This window comes from Marmota flaviventris, chromosome 10 (genome assembly GCF_047511675.1).
Source record: "Marmota flaviventris isolate mMarFla1 chromosome 10, mMarFla1.hap1, whole genome shotgun sequence".
NCBI classification, from domain to species: Eukaryota; Metazoa; Chordata; class Mammalia; order Rodentia; family Sciuridae; genus Marmota; species Marmota flaviventris.
In genome coordinates, this window is record NC_092507.1 from 33,002,485 (window position 1) to 33,023,034 (window position 20,550).

General features: G+C 36.8%; 1 pseudogene; it reads left to right on the forward strand.

The window, feature by feature from the left end:
- The first annotated feature begins 240 nt into the window (after positions 1 to 240).
- Positions 241 to 667, forward strand: LOC114094010 (ATP synthase F(0) complex subunit C3, mitochondrial pseudogene; annotated as a pseudogene).
- Positions 668 to 20,550: the final 19,883 nt, after the last annotated feature.

The following is a 20,550-nucleotide window of genomic DNA, read 5'->3' on the forward strand; positions in this document are numbered from 1 at the left end:
TCTTGACTGGAGAATTCAAAATAGCTACTTTAAGGAAACTCAATAAATTTCAAGAGAACAGAGAAACAATTCAATACTCTGAAAGTGAATTGGGAGATCGAAGTTGTTTTTCGAAAAACAGAAATTCTGCCCACTTCTTCAACAGATGCCACCACCACCTCTGGGAAAAGAGGAAGTGGAAGAGGAGCCCATGTGGCTTGTCACTCAAATCCTCCAGTCATACTGCCCCAGAAGTCTAAGATGTTCACCTGTGCCACGCTCACCTGCACCCCTGCTCTGATTTGTGCTGGATCCAGAGGTGCAGCCCAGCCCATTTCTGCCTCAGTATTATCTCCACCAGATAATACTGAGAGGCCTTGAGAGGACTCAACAGTTTTTAATAGGGCCTGGAATGGTGTGTGTCAGCTAATCCAATGGGAGTTTCAAATCAGTGCAATCAGCAGAAACATTGGTACTGCTGCCAAATTTATTGGTGCAAGGTGCTGCAACAGCAAGAGTGGCTGGTTATGATGCTAGTATTGGAACAGTCTTTGGAAGCCTTATCCTTGGCAGAAACCCTTTGCTGAAGCAGCAGCCGTTCTTGTATGCCATCCTGGGATTTGCCTTGTTTGAAGCTATGGGTCTTTTTTGTTTCATGGTCATTTTCTTAATCTTGTTGGCCATATAACAGAAATTACTGCTTGAAATGTTGGCATTCATAGTAATTATGAATGTAATTCAGTGTATCTTACTGTGATTCTGAAAACCATAGTGTTAGGGTCTTGGAAATGTACATTGTTTCTAAAGTCATTTCCTTAAAGATGAAAACTTAAAAAATAAAATAAAATAAAAGCAGAAATTCTTGAGCTTTTTCATTCAAGTTGAAAAGGAAGAAGTCAAACTGTCACTGTAGATAATATGATCTTTTATACAGAAAACCCCAAGACTTCACCAAAAAATTATTAGAACCAATTCAGCAAAGTTGCAGGATATAAAATCAACACATAAAGATCAGTAGCATCTGGGCTGGGGTAGAGGCTCAGGGGTAGAGTGCTTGCCTAGCATGCCTGAGGCACTGGGTTCAATCCCTGGCACCATATTTAAAAAAATTAAAAACAAATAAAATAAAGGTTGTGTCCATCTACAACTAAAAAATATTTTTTAAAAAATCAATAACATTGCTATTAGACACCAATAGTGAATTATTTAAAAAGGAAAATAAGAAAACAACCCAATTTTCAAGAGCTACCCCAAAAAGTAAAATACCAAAGAATAAAAAGCAAAGAGGTGAGAGATTTCTATTGAAAGAAGTTGAAGAGAACACAAAGAAATGGAAAGATATACATGTTCTTGAATTGGAAGAATCAATATTAAATTAAAATGTCTACACTTCCCAAAGTGATCTACAAATACAGTGCAACCTCTATCAAAATACCAGTGACTTTATTCATAGAACTGGAAAAAACCCTAAAAATTATAGAAAACCATCAAAAAAAAACTTAAATAGCTTAATGGAAATAACCTAAGTATCCATTAAGTAATGAATGGACAAAGAAAATATAGTGTGTATATATAAAATAGAATTCTGATCAGCCAAAAATAAGGATGAAATCCTGTCATTTGTGATAGCATGGATATAACATGGCCACAGAAGCAAAAATAAAACAAAATAATTCATTCATGGAGGCTGGCGCAGAGAGACACAGGAAGCCAGAGGGAGGAATGGTGTCTTAGAAGGACTTCCAAGGAGCAACACTGAAGGAAGTATAGGCCTTTTTCTTCCTGAAGAAATGAAGAAAGAGTATTTTATACAGTTAAGTGAAATAGACCCAGCACAGAAAGACAGGCATGACATAATGCAATCAAATGTGGAATCTAAAAACTTGACCTCATGGAAGTTAAAAATGGAATGGTGGTTACCAGAACCAGGGAGAGGAGAGGAGAGAGGAAGGGATGGGGAAAGGTTGATGAATCGGTGTTAATTACAATTGGGAGTGGGAGTAAGAGTAAGAGTAAGAGGCTCTGGAATAGTACTACACAGTAGAGTCACTATAAACAATTACCTACTGCATACCTCAAAAAAGCTGGAAGAAAGAATATTTGAAGATATCTCCATGAAGAACCGATATACAATTGAGGAGATAAACATGTTTAATCTGATTTAAGTGTTATAAGTATGTGTGTGTGTGTGTGTGTATAAACATCACATTTTATCCAATTGTTATATATAATTTTTATGTGTTATAAGTTAAAATTATTTTGTATTCAAAAATCAGTTTTGCCAATTAAAGTAATTAGACAAAAATCGCATTTTAATAAAATGTTTCTCAGTTTAAATCACAAAACAAGGAGTGATGAAAATAGACTATTAAGGTTCACTTCTTGAACTGAGATCAACTTCTCAGTCTTCATTTCCACCACTCAATGGGGAAGGGTTCTTTTGAGAGTTAGGGAGTCAAAAAAAATATCTACTACAATTAGTAGATCCTAGAAGAACAAGGGAAAAGTGTTACACATATAAGAAAGCTCAGTAAATGGTGAGCAAAATAATAAAATACAAAAATTCTCATTCCTGAAAGATGATTTATCAGAATATAGAATTGTAAGTTGAATGCTGAGTGTGTAACTCAGTGGTAGAGCACATACATGTTTAGCATGCACAAGGAAGGCCAGGATTCAAACTTCAGTGCAAAAACTTAAAAACATAGATTGAAAACATTTTTCATCACATCAAAGATATTTCTTTATTCTCTGCTGGATTCTGCTGTTGGTGCTGAGAAGACAGCAGTTAGTTTTATTTATAGGCAATATGCCCTTTCTCTCTGATTGCTTATAAGAGCTTGGATTGCCTATAAATGTGAATTTAATTTTATCCTGTTTGAGATTCATTGAAATTCCTGTACCTGAAGAATAATATCTTCAATATTAATTGAAATTATCAGCCATAAGTCTTCAAATATTGCCTCTTTTCCATTATTTTTATTCTTATCTTCTGTACTCTTATTATTGAGTTAGATTTTGACTCTTTTCTCTTTTCTACCTCTTTGCTCCTCTACATAATTTGAAGTTCATTAAATATATCTTCAGGTTTACCAGATCTTTCTTAAACTACATCTAATTGTTGCTAATTTGCCCATCGAGTTTATTTTGATTGTTTTTATTTTCAAAAATTCTACTTCTTTTACAAGTCTTCTTTGTCATTTATCACAATGTCCCATTCCTTATGAGTATTTTAAAGCCTCTATTTCCTTTTCCATTTAATATTTCTAGTATCCGAAGTCTATGTTGTGGTTCTATTATCTCATGTTTCTGATTTTTCTTCACAGAGTGTTATTTCTTGTACAGTTGCTCGTTTTTTATTTGACCCTTGAACCACGGAAATCCTTTGAGCCCAGGATTGAAGGATGAATACTTCCAGAGGGTTTTGCCTCTGTTTCAGCCAGTTGCCTAGGGAGGCAGGTCACTACCAACCTGTTATTACTTTAAACCAAATTATTTTGTTATTATTTCAAACTGTGCAGATAGTAAAAGTTTGGACTGCACACTCTCCTAAGGCTAAGCTTATAATAATAATAAAAAAAATCTTAGGGGAGATAGCTTTATCTTCTGGTGTCATGTTACAAATGTGCAAGTTCTTGTGTTGCCGCCTGTATGGTAAGGTTTGTTTCTCGTCCACTCTTTTTTGGGGATGGGGGAATTGAACCCAGGACTTCATGCACGCCGGACAAGCATGCTACTACTTGTCTACACCCCATCCCCTAGTTTAATCTTAAAATACAATGCTATCATTGTTTGAGGTTGAAGCTTTGCATCAGAATCTTCCATTGGATTCTTCATCTGTTTTGTTATGTTTTATTTTTCTTGTTTTGGTCTAGCCCTCTGGACACACAAAAAGGCATGCTAGTGTACAGGCCTGTCCCTACCCATCCCCTGAGCCCTCCCGGTGAGAGGGCCTGTGTTCTCCATCTGGACAGCCTCTGGTGTGATCTCCTGTTTGCTGCATTCCATGCAGTGACAGAAGCCATATTTCCAGGTCTCCTGGATTTGATAGACATCTCATGATGAAAGTTAGCTTTGTAACTTTGTTGTCTCTCAGAAATCCTGCCTACTTGCTATGTGCAGGCCCTCTCTAGATACTTGGAATAGAGAAATAAATGACCAGACTCTGTCCTGGAGAGCTCACAGTCTGAAGGGGAAGATGGCCACAGAAGCAAAAATAAAACAAAATAATTCATTCATGGAGGCTGGCGCAGAGAGCCACAGGAAGCCAGACGGAGGAATGGTGTCTTAGAAGGTCTTCCAAGGAGCAACACTGAAGAAAGAGTAGGCCTTTTTCTTCCTGAAGAAATGAAGAAAGAGTATTTTATACAGCAGGAGCAGCTCCTGCAGAAGTGAAGCATACACTCTGATAGCCTGGCCTAACCACACACCACTTGCCCACCAGTCCTGAAATGCAAGTGTTGTGTGATATTTATGGCTTGTTCCCCACCTGCTCTTGCTGGGATCCCATCTTCTTCCAGCTTCCAAGCCTTGCCTGTGTGGTTTCCTCCTGTGTTTAGCTCTCTGGGCTCAATGTATGTGCTTGGGGCTGGCACTCTGATGTTCCTTATTATGTACCAGTTGGCTTGCCCATCAAGACCCTGGTACCCATGTTGCCGAGGTCAAGAAAGTCCACACTAGGTGCTTTAGCAATCACCCAGCCAAGCCAGCCTTGGGCATACTACAGCATGAAAAAGAACAGAATGTTCCAGGGAGAATTATGAATCCATTATATTTGAAAAGTGGTTTGCAAGGGAAGGGAGGGACATGTCTGGGGAAGGCTGCTAGTCACATTCAGGGTCTGGTTAACCAAGGACACATATCTCACAGTATAGAGTAATGAAACCTGTGATTTGGGTTAGAAAATCTGAACAAAATTCTTGGCTCCAAAACTGGGCTTCTAACCCTTGCAGGATAAAATCCAAACCCCTTGATATTGATAGCTTTCTGTTATCTGATAGTCATGTACCCTGTTTTCTTCTCATACTTCAACCCACATACTTTTGCTCCAGCTTCTTTGGACAACATGACCATTTGTGGATTTATATTTTTTCTTTGATATTTCCAAGTCTGAGAACATTTTTCTGTATGTGTCCCAGGACTCCCCCTCCTAGCCTTGTAATATCCAATTTCAAAATCCAGCTTTGAGATCACTCAGCCAAGAGATCTCCTTCCCACCAAAGATGTCTAAATGCACTGTCACTTTCCTCTTAACTACTGTCACAGTACCTTATATATCATCTTTCTTACCCATGAAGCTGCAAATCCTTAAAGGATAAGAGATTCAAGTTTTTCATTTTCATATTCAGTTTCCAGTGCTATGCTTACACACAGAAGTCTATTTTTAAAGTTAATTTAATTATTACAGAACAGTTGCGACAAGCATTTTACCCAAAGTTCAAAGATCCCATTTCTGAATATTGTATTTTGATCCATAGTATCTATTGTAGTTTCTGATGAAAAATGATTCCTTCAATACAAAAACATCTAATTAGAGTGTATGAACTTTATGTTTTGAATTTGGGGGAAAAAAAGTAGCCCCAGACAGTTTTGATAGCATATTAAATTATCTTTAAATAAATCAAGTTAGGAGATTCCAGATTTTGTGAGTAAAATGAGGTTGCTTTTTTTAAGTCAACATTTTCCTTTTTTTGACATTTTTTATTCATTCTTTTTAGTTCTGTATGACAGTAGAGTTTATTTTGACATATTTGTACAAACATGGAATATATCTTACTCTAATTAGGATCCCAGTCTTGTGGATGTACACAATGTTGAAATTCACTGTGGTATATTCATATATGTACATAGGAAAGTTATGTCATATTCATTTCACTGTCTTTCCTACTCCCATCCTTCTCTCTTTCTTTCATTCCCCTTTGTCTTATCCACTGAACTATTCTTCCCCTCCCCCCTTGTGGTGTGTTAGCATCCACATATCAAAGAGACCATTTGATATTTGTTTTTCTGGGGCAATTGGCTTTTTTTCACTTAGCATGATAGTCTCCAGATCCTTATATTTAATGGCAAATGTCAGAAAGTCATTCTTCTTTATGGCTGAGTAATATTCCATTGTGTATACATTTTCTTTATCTCTTCATCTGTTGGGGGGTACTTACGTGGTTCCATAGCTTAGCTATTGAGAACTGAGCTGCTATAAACTTTGCTGTGGCTGTGTCACTGTAGTATGCTGATTTTAACTCCTTTGGATCTATACGGAGGAGTGGTTTAACTGGGTCAAATGGTGGTTCCATTCTTAGTTTTTTGAGGAATCTCCACACAGCTTTCAATAGTTGTTGCACCAATTTGCAGTCCCACCAACAATGTATGAGTGTCCCCTTTTCCCTACATCCTCACCAACATTTATTGTTACTTGTATTCTTGATAATTGCCATTCTGACTGGAGTGAAGTGAAATCTCAGTGTAGTTCTAATTTTCATTTCTCTAATTGCTAGTAATATTGAGCATTTTTTCATATATTTGTTGACCATTCATATTTCTTCTTTTGATGAGTGTATGTTTAGGTTCTTTGCCTATTTATTGATTGGGTCATTTGGTTTTCTTGGTGTTAAGCACTTTTAGTTCTTTGTATATTCTGGAAATTAATGCCTTATCTGAGATGCAGATGCAAAGATTTTCTCCCATTGTTGACTCTCTCTTCACCTTCTTGATTGTTTCCTTTGCTATGAAGTTTTTTAGTTTGATATTCATGGAATGGTAAGAAGAGCTCAAACTATTTGCCAATGATATGATCTTATACTGAGAAGACCCAAAAAACTCCACCAGAAAACTTCTAGAACTAATAATTGAATTCAACAAAGTAGCAGGATATAAAATTAACACTCATAAGTCAATAATTTCCCTGTACACCAATGAGGAATCTGCTGAAAAAGAAATCAAGAAAACTATCCATTCGCAATAACCTCTAAAAAGAATACTTGGGAACAAAAGTGGTGAAAGACTTCTACAATTAAGGCTATAAAGTTATAGAACACTAAAGAACGAAATTGAAGAAGACCTTAGAAGATGGAAAGATCTCCCATGTTCTTGGACAGGCAGAATCAATATTGTCAAAATGGCCATACTACCAAAAGTGTTATTACAGACTTAATACAATTCCTATTAAAATTCCAATGATGTTGTTCATCAAAACAGAAAAAGAAGTCATGAAATTCATTTGGAAAGATAAGAGACCCAGAATAGCCAAATCAATCCTTAGTGAGAAAAGTGAAGCAGGAGGCATCACAAAACCAGACCTCAAATTATACTACAGAGCTATAGTAACAAAACTAGTATGCTACTAGCACCAAAACAGACACGAAGACCAATGGAATACAATAGAAGACACAGAGACAAACCCACATAAATATAATTATCTCATACTAGACAAAGGTGTCAAAAACATTCATTGGAGAAAAGATAGCCTCTTAAATAAATGGTGCTGGGGAAACTGGAAATCCATATGTAGTAGAATGAAATTTAACACCTGTCTCTCATCCTACACAAAATTCAACTCAACGTGGATTAAAGACCACTAACCCTGCCCCTAGAAGAAAATGTAAGCCTAACACTTTAACACGTCAGCTTAGGAACTGATTTCCTCAACATGAAGGACTCTTAATGAATATCCATTGAATAATGTGCAAGTTATTGTGTATGTGAGACTAAAACAAAAATATTCAAGATGTTGTGGGAACATGGAAAGTTCACTACCCAAATAAATCCTCTAGGAAAAAAAATACTAAAAGACAAACTGCATGAAATCAAATTTGGTTGCAACAGGAAGTCATTAACCAAAATTTGACCCCTATATTAAGCTTTAATGAAAACACTTTTGATTCTCCCCAGAAAGACACAACCCAGGCCACATTCATTGAGTATAATGCAATATTCAGACATCAGGAATTAAATGTAATTAAGCAAAATATGTACTTAGAAATTTAAAAACAATGTCCTAAATTACTCTTGGATATAAGAGAAAATAAAATGGAAATGTCAAATTGCATCAATGAATAATAAAAATATTATTATATATTAAAACAGGTAGAATGAAATATTCAGGGGAAAATTTGTAGACTTAAATATTTACTAGGGAAAATATTTTTTAAAAAATATATAAATTTCAACTTAATGAAATCTATGTAAAGGCAATTAAGTAAATACTAAGCAAATGAAGAAATAACAAAAGTAAATGCATAAATTAATGAAAAAAAAGAGTTTATTAGTAAAATTTAAAATTGATTTTTTAGATTTTATTTTGTTTTTTTACAAAAATGAAGCACAACTTTTCATTTCTCTGGTTGTGTTATGGGGAGCTGCTTCAGAAAACACTCTAAGTGCGAATTCTAATCAATAAGAGCTTTATTTACCTGGCCAGGGACTGTCACCTACCCATAGAGACTGAAGTTCTGTGGGAGAAGAGCAGCCCCCTGCCCTGTATCCTGGGAATTTAAAGATGAAAACCACAACTCAGGAGATTTCCTTAGCGTCATGCAAGCAAGCCAATCACAGAAACTAGAAAAAAAGTGGTCAGCCTTGCAACTCAGTTAACCACATCTTGGGTCCAAGCAGGTGTTAGACAATCAAATCCTGAGTTCGAGCAGTTGGATAGCAGGGCAAGAATCTACGTCAAAATCTTAGGTCACCAAGACCACCTTATCATGGGTTGAGTACATTTTGTGGGGTACAAAGTACAGAAAACAATATAATATAAGAAAACAGCTTTCATTTCAGTTTCTCAGAAACAGCTCTTGTAACAGTTTTTTACAGATGGCAGCAAAATGGAGTCTTAGGCCTGTCTATGAGAGTTCTTGCTTTATAATTATCTTATCTCACTTTTCAAAATCTTATATCTTTAATTATATATTTTACTAATCTATAACCTATAACTTATACTCTTATTGATTAGTTTATACCACAACATTTGTACATGATGTAGAGTCATAGCATTCATGCAATCACACACATATATAGGGTAATAATATCTGTGTCATTCCACCATATTTTCCCCCCACATACTCCCTTTCCTCTCCTCCCTCCTCTCTGCTCAATCCAAAGTTCTTCCATTCTTCCCTTGTCCGCACATTATGGATAGGCATCCACTTACCAGAGAAAACATTGGCCTTTGGTTTTTTGGGATTGGTTTACTTCACTTATCATGATATTTTCCAACTGTTGAGAGCCGCAGCCGAAGCGGCCCCAGCAAACTTCCAGCTAATTGGCTCCTCTGCAGTGATGCTCATTGGGCTGTTTCCCTGCCCTTTCAGACCACTGAGCTGCTCATTGGGAGACTCTTTTGGCTCCGCCCACGCAACCCAGCCAATCTGCCTCAAGAGTGGTTGAGAGGCTCCCCGGAAGAGCCGGTGGTGGCAGTTCGGCTCTCGGGGAATTCCTGGAGAGCTCGGGTGGTGCGGCGTGTGTTAAAAAAAAATAAAGTTCATTCCTGCTTGACAAGTGGCTCGTGAATTGTGCCCAGCCAGACTGCGGCATTTGGTGGCCCATACGGGGAACAACTGAGGGTAAGTGATAAGGTAAACTGCTCGCCCCTGAGGGAAGGGCAAGAGGATGGGTAGCCATTTTAAGATTCTTCTTTCATTTTGTTTTGCTTTTGTTTTAAGTTGCCTGTCCCTGGAGATGGGTGAGACAGAAGAAAAACCGCTCACATCTGAGGAAAAACTATTTGCGTCTGAGGAACAGATAGGGAGAAAGGACGGGTGGACATTTCAGGAGGATAGAAAGGCTGATATAATGAATTTTTGTTCCATTTTTGTTTCATTTTGTCTCAGTTTTCTTTTGCATTATCTTAGTGAAGGGTATCTTCGTCACGGAAATATGGAATTAAAAATTAGTATAAAACAAACCAAAAAAGTGTTAAGTATTGTTAGAGGAAGGAGGCACCCCAGTAAAATCAAGAACAGTTAGGGCATACATTAAGATGATACAAAGGTGTAGCCCATGGTTCATTAAAGAGGGGTTATTAAATATATCACAATGGAACCATCATGGTGAAGATTTAAAAAGGATAGAAAAGGAAAACCCAGGAACTCTGCCAGTTGGCACATTGCCATTGTGGATGATGATACGATTTTGTTTGCCTATTCCAAAGCTTTCAGTTCAGATTATGGTAGAAGACATATTAGATCAGGAAAAAGAGGAGGCCTCTCGAGATAGTGTGAAAGGGGAAGAAAGTTTAGATCAGAAAAAGCTATCAGGGGAAAAGTTACAACAGGAGGCTGCTACTAACACCTTTCTATCACCAGAGGGTGTAAGTGCCCAACCAACAGCTCCACCTATGGAGACAACATATGCTGAGTGGCCCTCAACCCCTGAAGTTGATAGATGGGATCCTGAGACAGGACCTCAAAGATTAGCATGCCCTGTATTTGAGGAGGCAAGAGGGCAGCGAATTCACCATTCTTTAGATTTCAAAACAGTGAAGCAGCTAAAAGAGGCTGTAACAACCTATGGTCCTCAAACACCCTTCACTGTAAGCATGGTCGAATCCATTACCAACTTGAACATGACACCAGCAGATTGGACTAGTATAAAGCTGTGCTAAATGGAGGACAATACCTGTTATGGAAGGTTGCCAATGAGGAATTTTGCAAGGAGACGGCTAGGCGAAATGCAGCATCCTCAGAGAAATCTAGATATGTTGTTAGGAAAGGGACCTTATGAGGGTCAGCAGCAACAAACTGGATATGATCCTGCCATATATTCACAAATTGCTACAGATGCAGTTAGGGCATGGAAGACTTTACAAGGACATGGAGATTTACAAGGTCAATTATCTAAGGTAATACAAGGAGCTAATGAACCTTACGCTGAATTTGTAGATAGGCTTATTCAAACAGCTACCAGAGTTTTTGAGGATACAGAACAAGCAATGCCATTAATTAAACAGCTAGCCTTTGAGCAAGTAAATCGATGGTGCAAGAAGGCCATTAGACCATGGAAACATGAAGATTTAAACACATATATTAAATTATGTAGAGACATTAATGAATAAGGGCAAGTCTTGGCAGCTGCAGTACAACAGGCTTTAGATGCCAGGCCAAAAACATGCTACAATTGTGAACAATCAGGACATTTTAAAAGGAATTGCCCCATAGGAGGAGGGTTTAACAAAACTAGGTATCAAAGGGGTAGAATACTGGGTATTTGCCCACGATGCCATAGAGGGAGACATTGGGCTAATGAATGCCGTTCTCAAACCATCATAGAGGGTACTCCATTATCAAAAAAATGGACAAGAACCAGGTGTTTACCCACAATATCGTGGAGAAAGGCATCAGGCTCCATTGCCAAAAAACGGACAGGGAGGCCCAATGCTCTTGGGCCCACGACCACAAATATACAGGGCACTGGAGGAACCCAGCAACATCATGGAGGAACCCAGCAACACCATCAGGGTAGTGCCCAGGACACATTATCCATCAGATCTCTCATCAGACAAACCAGAGGGAGCACAGGGTTGGACATCTGCGCCTCCGCCAGAGCAGTACTAACTCCAGAGATGGGAATTCAAATAATTCCCACAGGAGTAAAAGGACCTCTTCCCCAAGGAACAGTAGGCTTATTGTTAGGACACATTTCTTCTACTCTAAAAGGACTTATGATAAGTCCTGGGGTAATTGATCCCGATTATGAAGGTGAAATAAAAATTATAGCCAGTTCTCCAAAGGGTATATCAGTAATTTCACCAGGAGATAGAATAGCACAGTTACTAATAATACCCAGCCTACATGACAAATTTTCCAGTTGTACTATAGAAAGAGGTTCCAGGAATTAGGCTCCACAGGTGTAGATTGAGCTATGCTTTCTTTAAATTTAGATTCTCACCCCATGCTAAAACTAAATATTCAAGGACATGAATTTAATAGGCTAATGGATACAGGTGCAGACCTTAGCATCATCTCTCGTCAAGAATGGCCAAAACATTGGCCTTTACAACAAGCCACTCAAACACTTCGAGACCTAGGAGTGGCGACTAATCCCCATAGAAGTGCAAAGGTATTAGATTGGAAGGATCCTAAAGGATGTGAAGGAACTATACAGCCATATGTATTGGATCATCTTCCTGTAAATTTATGGGGACGAGATGTCCTAGATCAATTAGGACTAACATTAACAAATAACATCAATTCATATGTGTCCACTATTATGGCTAGACAAGGTTTTAGGAAAGGAAAAAGATTAGGAGAACAAGAACAAGGTATAGCAGCACTAATACAAATAGATCAAGGAACAGACAGACATGGGTTGGATTTTCAGGAGGGGGTCACTGAGACAATAAAAATTACTTGGAAATCAGAAAGACCAGTATGGGTTCCTCAGTGGCCCCTGACTAAAGAAAAGATACAAGCGGCCCATGACCTGGTCAAACAACAATTAGCGGAGGGACATATACAACCTTCTGTATCTCCCCATAATACTCCCATTTTTGTCATCAAAAAGAAATCTGGTAAATGGAGACTATTGCAGGATTTAAGAGCCATTAATAATGAGATGGTTATTATGGGACCTGCTCAATCGGGGATTCCTCAATTGTCTGCTTTGCCAAAAACCTGGTACGTTTTAGTTATAGATATTAAAGACTGTTTTTTTTTTCAATTCCAATTCATCCTGAGGATAGTCCATGTTTTGCATTTACTGTCCCTGCGTTGAATCATGAAGGTCCTGATCAGAGATATGAATGGAAAGTACTCCCTCAAGGGATGGCTAACAGCCCAACTATGTGTCAAATTTATGTTAACAAAGCAATCCAGCCCACTTAGAAATCAAAATCCTGAACTATAAATATTTCACTATATGGAGGATGTATTATTAGCACACAAAGATAAAAACACATTGCTAGAATGTTATGCCACACTACAAACTTATTAAAAAATTATAATCTAGAAATAGCAATAGATAAAGTACAATTAAATTTTCCAATTAATTATTTAGGAGTTCTATTATCCTTGACCATGGTCCATCCACCAAAAATTCAAATACGAGTAGATCAACTCAAATCACTTAACGACTTTCAAAAGTTATTAGGAGACATAAATTGGATAAGGCCTTATCTAGGCATACCAACAGGAGATTTGGGACCTTTCTTTAATATACTAAAAGGTCCATCAGATCCAAATTCACCCCACATGTTAACGCCTGAAGCAAGAAAGACATTAAAAATCATTGAAACATATATGGAAAATATGCATTTGGATAGAATTGATATAAGTTTGCCTTTATTATTTATTGTACTACCAACAAAAAATATTCCTACAGGAGTATTTTGGCAAGAGGGTCCATTATTATGGATACATTTATCTTATTCTCCTAACACTATTCTTACTAGGTATCCTGAGGCTGTAGGACAATTAATACTCAAAGGAATAAAAGCAGCAAAGGGAGTGTTTGGAATTTCTCCCAATAAAATTATTACTCCATATACTATGGATCAAATTGATGAGTTAGCTAATGAGTTAAATACTTGGGCAATAATCATGAGCAAATCTAATGTTTCATTTGATAATCACTTACCATCTAATCCTTTGTTGTCTTTTTGGTCTTCACATCCTGTAGTTTTTCCAAAAATGACAAGAAAAACACCTATCATGAATGCTCCAAATATATTCACTGATGGGTCAAATAATGGTACAGCAGCAGTAGTTACCCCTGATCAAACTTTTACATTTTAGTACCCAAACAATCAGCTCAAAAGGTAGAGCTTAATGCAGTATTACAAGCTTTTGTGATGTTTAAAGATTCTGTATTTAATTTATTTTCTGATAGTCAGTATATAGTTAATGCTATAGTATCCCTTGAAGATGCTGGTAGGATTTCCCCTTCCTCTACTGTTTTCTCTTTGTTTTCCACTATCCAAAGTCTAATCTGGGACAGAAAATATCCATTCTTTATAGGACATATCAGGGCACATACAGGATTGCCTGGAGCCCTTAGTTTGGGCAATGATTTAGCAGATAAAACTACACATGACATACATATTTTTTCTATGCTAGAAGAAGATACAAATTTTCATAAATCCTTCCATGTCAATGCAAATACTTTAAAAAAGCATTTTAAAATAACTAAGGAACAAGCTAGACAAATAATAAAACAATGCCAAAATTGTGTGACCTTTTTACCACAAGTTAATCTTGGAGTCAATCCTAGAGGACTGATACCTAACCATATTTGGCAGATGGACGTCACACACTTGCCAGAATTTGGAAAATTAAAATATTTGCATGTTACAGTTGATACTTCTTCCAGATTTTTGATGGGCTCCCTTCATGCCTGAGAAAAAACTAAAGATATTATAGCTCATTGCTTACAAAATTTTGCCACTGTGGGCGTTCCAAAACAGTTAAAAACAGATAATGCCCCTGGTTATACTTCTACCTCTTTTAAACAATTTTGCTCATCATTTGGCATTACTCATATAACAGGAATCCCATACAATCCACAGGGACAAGGCATAGTTGAAAGAGCTCATCAAACTATTAAAATGTACTTATTAAAGCAAAAAGAGGGAATTGGGAAGGGGTATATATCCCCCAAAGATAAACTTAAAATAACCCTTTTTACTCTAAACTTTTTAAATTTGGATTCATCAAGGCTTAGTGCTGCGGAAAGGCATATGTGTCCAAAAAATGTACATAAGCCCAAGGTACTTTGGAAGGATATTCTAACAGGACAATGGAAAGGTCCTGACCCAGTGATTGTCTGGAGTCAGGGGTCTGCTTGTGTGTTTCCACAGGGAGAACAGCAGCCGATTTGGATTCCAGAGAGATTAACTAAAGTGATTTCTACAGACCAAAAAGAAGATGATTTGGCTTAAATCCATAACAGCTGATATCTAGAACTCCAGTTTGGCTATCCTTACATCTGTGACAGTGGTTCTTCCACACCTGGAGGCTAATGAAACCAGGATGCTTTTTTCAATATCTATTTTATTATTGCCCTTTCCCACATCATGAAGTTCTATTTTGTTTTTTGAGCTCATACAGACCTAGGTTAATGTTTTGCTGATCAGTTCTATTTTTTGACTATGGAGTTTTTAAACATTGCAATGGAGATTTCACCTGTAAAAAGTTACAAGGCCTTTACTATTATGTTATGTGTTGTATGTATTATATTATGTGCGCACACTTGTGTTTTGTGTTGTATGTTTGTATGTGCGTATGTCCATATATCATATATGACGAGCGCTCATGAAAAAATGGATCCAAATATTCTTTTTTTTCTTATTCACGTGATTTAAATGGTTTAATTTAAATTGGGTAAACAGCTGTTGAGGATAGTTTTAATATGTGAACAAAAAAGGAGGTTAACAGATCTGTTTGTTTACTTTCACCTTTCCTTTTCATTATATTCAATAATTCTGTTCAGGATAATGTAAATTGTTCAGAAAATTGCTTTCTTTTAGTGCCTGCTGGAATGTTACATAATTTTTTCTTTAGCCATCATTGCCAGAATTCCTATCTTCATCCCAGTGCTGGTGAAGACAAAGATAAAACCAAACTACAGCTTCTGCAATAGCTATCACTGAACTGCTTGCAGAACTTGCCTGGACTATGTATCACTTGTATGCATTGTGAACTCACTTGTATGCATTGTGAACTATCTATTGGTGCAGCAACTTGTGGTAGTGCCGGGGTATTTTTGCTGATGGTGTCATCGGTGGTACAATTTTTCCGAAAGGAGCCGTCAATTGGCTTGGTGTCGTGGCATTTTGTATCCTCCTCCCTTATGCTTGTGATGGTCATTCAGCTAAAATTTGGGGGCCAACAGAGGTGAGGCAAAGAACCTCACCCCCCCCACTGGTACAAAGGCCTATCCACAGGTGTGGCTGTATGCTGGACCGGTAGTCAATAACGGGTAAGATCCAATTGCAATGGTACCAACCTAAGACAGGAGGCTGACGCCTTGAGGTCAGCTCATCCGATGACAGGTAAGGACCATATGTAGTATTGGACAACCTAAGACAGGCACGGTCCCTAAGCCACATGCTTGTTGTTTAATTAGAGAGGGGGAGTTTTGAGAGCCGCAGCCTAAGCGGCCCCAGCAAACTTCCAGCTGATTGGCTCCTCTGCAGTGATGCTCACTGGGCTGTTTCCCGGCCCTTTCAGACCACAGAGCTGCTCACTGGGGGACTCTTTTGGCTCTGCCCACGCGACCCAGCCAATCTGCCTCAAGAGCGGTTGAGAGGCTCGCCGGAAGAGCTGGTGGTGGCAGTTGGGCTCTCGGGGAATTCCTGGAGAGCTCGGGTGGTGCGGCGTGTGTTCAAAAAAACTAAAGTTCATTCCTGCTTAACAAGTGGGGCTCGTGAATTGTGCCCAGCCAGACTGTGGCATCCAACTCCTTCCATTTACCTGTAAATGCCATAATTTCATTCTTTAGACATTATTAAAGAAAAGTAAATAAATAACCATGATCAGAATACACAAGAACTATGGGACAACATTAAGAGGCAAAATTTAAGAATCATTGACTTGAGGAGGGTTGTCAGATGCAGTATAATATCATGGATAATCTCTTCAAGGAAAAAACAGCAGAAAATTTTCCAAAACTTGAGAATGAAATGGACATCCAGATACAGGAGGCATTCAGAATCCAAATAGACAAGATCAAAAAAAGAACCTCTCCATGATACATTATAATTAAAATGCCTAACATGCAGAACAAAAATAGAATTTTTAAAGCCTCAAGATAAAAATATAAGGTCACATTTATAAAAAATCCAATCAGAATTACTTCCAATTTCAAAGCACAAACTCTAAAATCCAGGAGGGCTTGGAATTATTTGTTTCAAGTCCTGAAACAAAATAACCGCCAACCAAGTTCACTATATTTGGTAAAGATATACTTCAAAATCAAAGGGGAAATAAAAACCTTCCAAAATAAGCAGAAACTAAAAGAATTCATGTCTGATAACCCAGCACTACAAAACTTACTTAAAGAAATGCTCCACACAGAAGAAATCAAAAACAAACTCCAAAGCTCACAAATCAACAAATCTCATTTGAAGAGTATATAAGCAAATGAGAAACAGGACCAAATTAAACATTATAAATAAGTCAAAATGGCAGGAATTAATAAACATTTCTCTATGATAACATTGAATATAAATGGTCTCAACTCTCCAATTAAATAACATAGCCTGTCAGAATGGATTTAAAAACAAGACACAACTATACATTGTTTGCAAGAGAATCACCTTATAGGCAAAGATAGCCACAGGCTGAAAGTGAAAGGATGGAAACTGATAAACCACATGAATGGAGACTGAAAACAAGAGGGAATCGCTACTCTCATATCTGAAAAAGCAGACTTCAAACCAAAATTAATCAGAAGAGACAAAGAAGGTCACTTCATACTGGTAAAAGTAACAATCTAACAAGAAGACAAAATGATAGTAAATATTTATGCTCCAAACATGGGTGCAACTAATTACATAAAAGAGATATTACTCAAATTAAAGCCTCAGAGAGACCCCAGTACAATAATACCAGATGATTTCAACACCTCTATCAATAGATTAGATAATCTAGACATAAACTTGGTAAAGACTCTTTGGATCTGAAATATATAAATCAAATGGACTTAGTAGCCATCTATTCAACATTTCATCCAAAAAACAGCTAAATATACTTTCTTCTCAGTAGCTTGTGAAACCTGTTCCAAAACAGACCACATTTAGGCCACAAAACAACTCTTAGCCAAAACAAAAAGATTGATATAATTTGTTGCATCTTATCAGATCATAATGGAATGAAATTAGAAATTCAGGGGCGGGGGATGTGGCTCACCTGGCGTGCGTGCAGCCCGGGTTCGATCCTCAACACCACATACAAACAAAAGATGTTGTGTCTGCCGAAAACTAAAAAAAAAAAAAAAAAAAGAAATTAGAGATTCATACCAAAAGCCCTTCAGAAACTATATAAACACATGGAGATTGAATGATACACTTTTGAATGATGAATGTGTGGTAGAAGAAATCAGGGGGGGAAATTAAAAATTCTTAGAATTAAAAAAGAATAGTGATATACATACCAGAACCTTTGGGACACCTAGAAGGCAGTTCTGAGGAAAGTTTATAGTCATTAGTGCCTACATAAGAAAATCAGAAAGTTCCCAAATAAATAACTTAATGATGTATCTCAAGGCCCTTGAAAAAGAACAAACCAATTCCAAAACCAGTAAAAGGAAGGAAATAATTAAGATCAGAGCTGAAATCAATAAAATCTAAATTTAAAAAAAAAACTACAAAGAATCAACAAAAAAAGAGTTGGTTCTTTGAAAAGATAAACAAGATTGATAAGCCTACTCACCAAGAGAAAGGGGGAGGGGCTCAGATTAATAAAATAAGAGATAAAAAAAGGAGAAATTCCACAGACATCACAGAAATCCAGAGGATCCTTAAAGACTATTTTTAAAACATATTTGAAAAATTGGAACATCTAGAAGAAATGTATACATTCATAGATATATATAACCTGCCAAAATTGAATCAAGAGGACATAGAACTAACCTAAACAGACCAAACACTAACAATGGGATAGAAGCAGTAATAACAATATTTATTTCCAACCAAAAATAAATGCCAAGGACCAGAAGAATTCTTAGCTGAATTCTACCAGATCTTTAAAGAAGAACTAATCCAAATGTTCATCAAATTATTACATGAAATAGAAAAGAATGGAACACTTCCAAGCTTATTCTATAAATCCAGTATCACACTCATGCCAAAAATAGATAAGGACATATCAAGGAAAGAAAACTATCGGCAATAGCCCTGATGAACTTAAATGCAAAAAGCCTTATCATATTCAACAACATATTAAGAAGATTGTATGTCATTACCAAGTTGATTTTATCCCAGATATGTAAGTATGATTCAACACATGCAAATCAATAAATGTAATTCATCACACCACAATTGAATTAAGAACAAAAAACACTTATCTCAATAGATGCAAAGACTCTGATGAAATTCAGCACCCATTCATGATAAAAATGATTAAGAAACTAGAGATAAAAGGAATCTACCTCAACATCATAAAGGCTAAATATAAAAAACCCAAAGCCAACATCATAGTAAATGGGGAAAAATTGAAATCATTTCCTTTAAAATCTGGAGCAAGAAAATGATGTCCACTCTCACCACTCTTATTTAATATAGTTCTAAAAATTCTGGCCAAAGCAATTGGGCAAAAAAAGGAAATAAAATGGATACAAATAGGAAAGGAAGAATTCAAATTATCAGTGTTTGCCAATGATATGATCCTACACTTACATTATCCAAATAGCTCCACCAAAAGACAGCTAGAGCTAATAAACAAATTCAACAAAGTTGTAGGTTACAAAATCAATGCCAAAACCTATAGCTTTCCACTATACCAACAATGAATCTACTGAGAAAATAATTTTTAAAATCCCACTCACAATAGACACACAAAAAATTAAAATACCTAGGAACAAATCTAACCAAGCAAGTGAAAGACCTCTGCAATGAAAAATATAGAACACTAAAGAAAGAAATTAAAGAAGACACAAGAAGTTGGAAAGATCTTCCAGGTTCATGGATAGGCAGAATTAATACTGTTTAAATGGCCATACTACCAAAAGCAATATGCAGGTTCAGTGCAGTCTCCATCAAAATAGCAATGACATTCTTCACAAAACTAGAAAAAAAAAAAGTAGTCTTAAAATTCATTTGAAATAATAAAATACCCAGAATAGTCAAAGCAATTCTAAGCCAAAAGCAATGTTGGAGGCATCACAATACCTGACTTCAAATTATACTAAAGAGCTTTAGTAACAAAAACTGCATGGCATTAACATAAAAATAGACATATGATTCAGATAAAAGGTACAGAGATAAACCTCACACATCTATAGTTATCTGATCCTTGACAAAGGTGCCAAAAACATATGTTAGAGAAAAGACAGTTTTTAAACAAATGGGCTGGGAAAGCTGGTTATCTATATGTAGAAAAATGAAACTAGACCCTTATCTCTTATCCTGCACAAAAATCAACTTAAAATGGATCAAAAGGGCTGGGGATGTGGCTCAAGCAGTAGCTCGCCTGGCATGTGCAGGGCGCTGGGTTCAATCCTCAACACCACATAAAACTAAAATAAAGATGTTGTGTCCACCAAAAACTAAAAAGTAGATATTGAAAAATTCTCTCTCTCTCTCTCTCTCTAAAAAAAATGGATCAAAAACCTGGGAATTAGAACAGAAACTATGCAACTCCTAGAACGAAATGTAGAGTTAACGCTCCAGCATATAGGCACAGGAAACAACTTTCTCAATAGGACCCCTAAACCTCAGGAAATAATACCAAGAGTTGATAAATGGGATGGCATTGAATTAAAAATCTTCTGCACAGCAAAGGAAACAATTAGGAATCTGAAGAGAGAACCTGCAGAACGAGAGAAAAATAGGAAATGTGATACTTAAATTATTGATTTGCATGTGTTGAATCATACTTGCATGGCTACTTTTCTGACAGAGGATTAATATCTAGAATATATAAA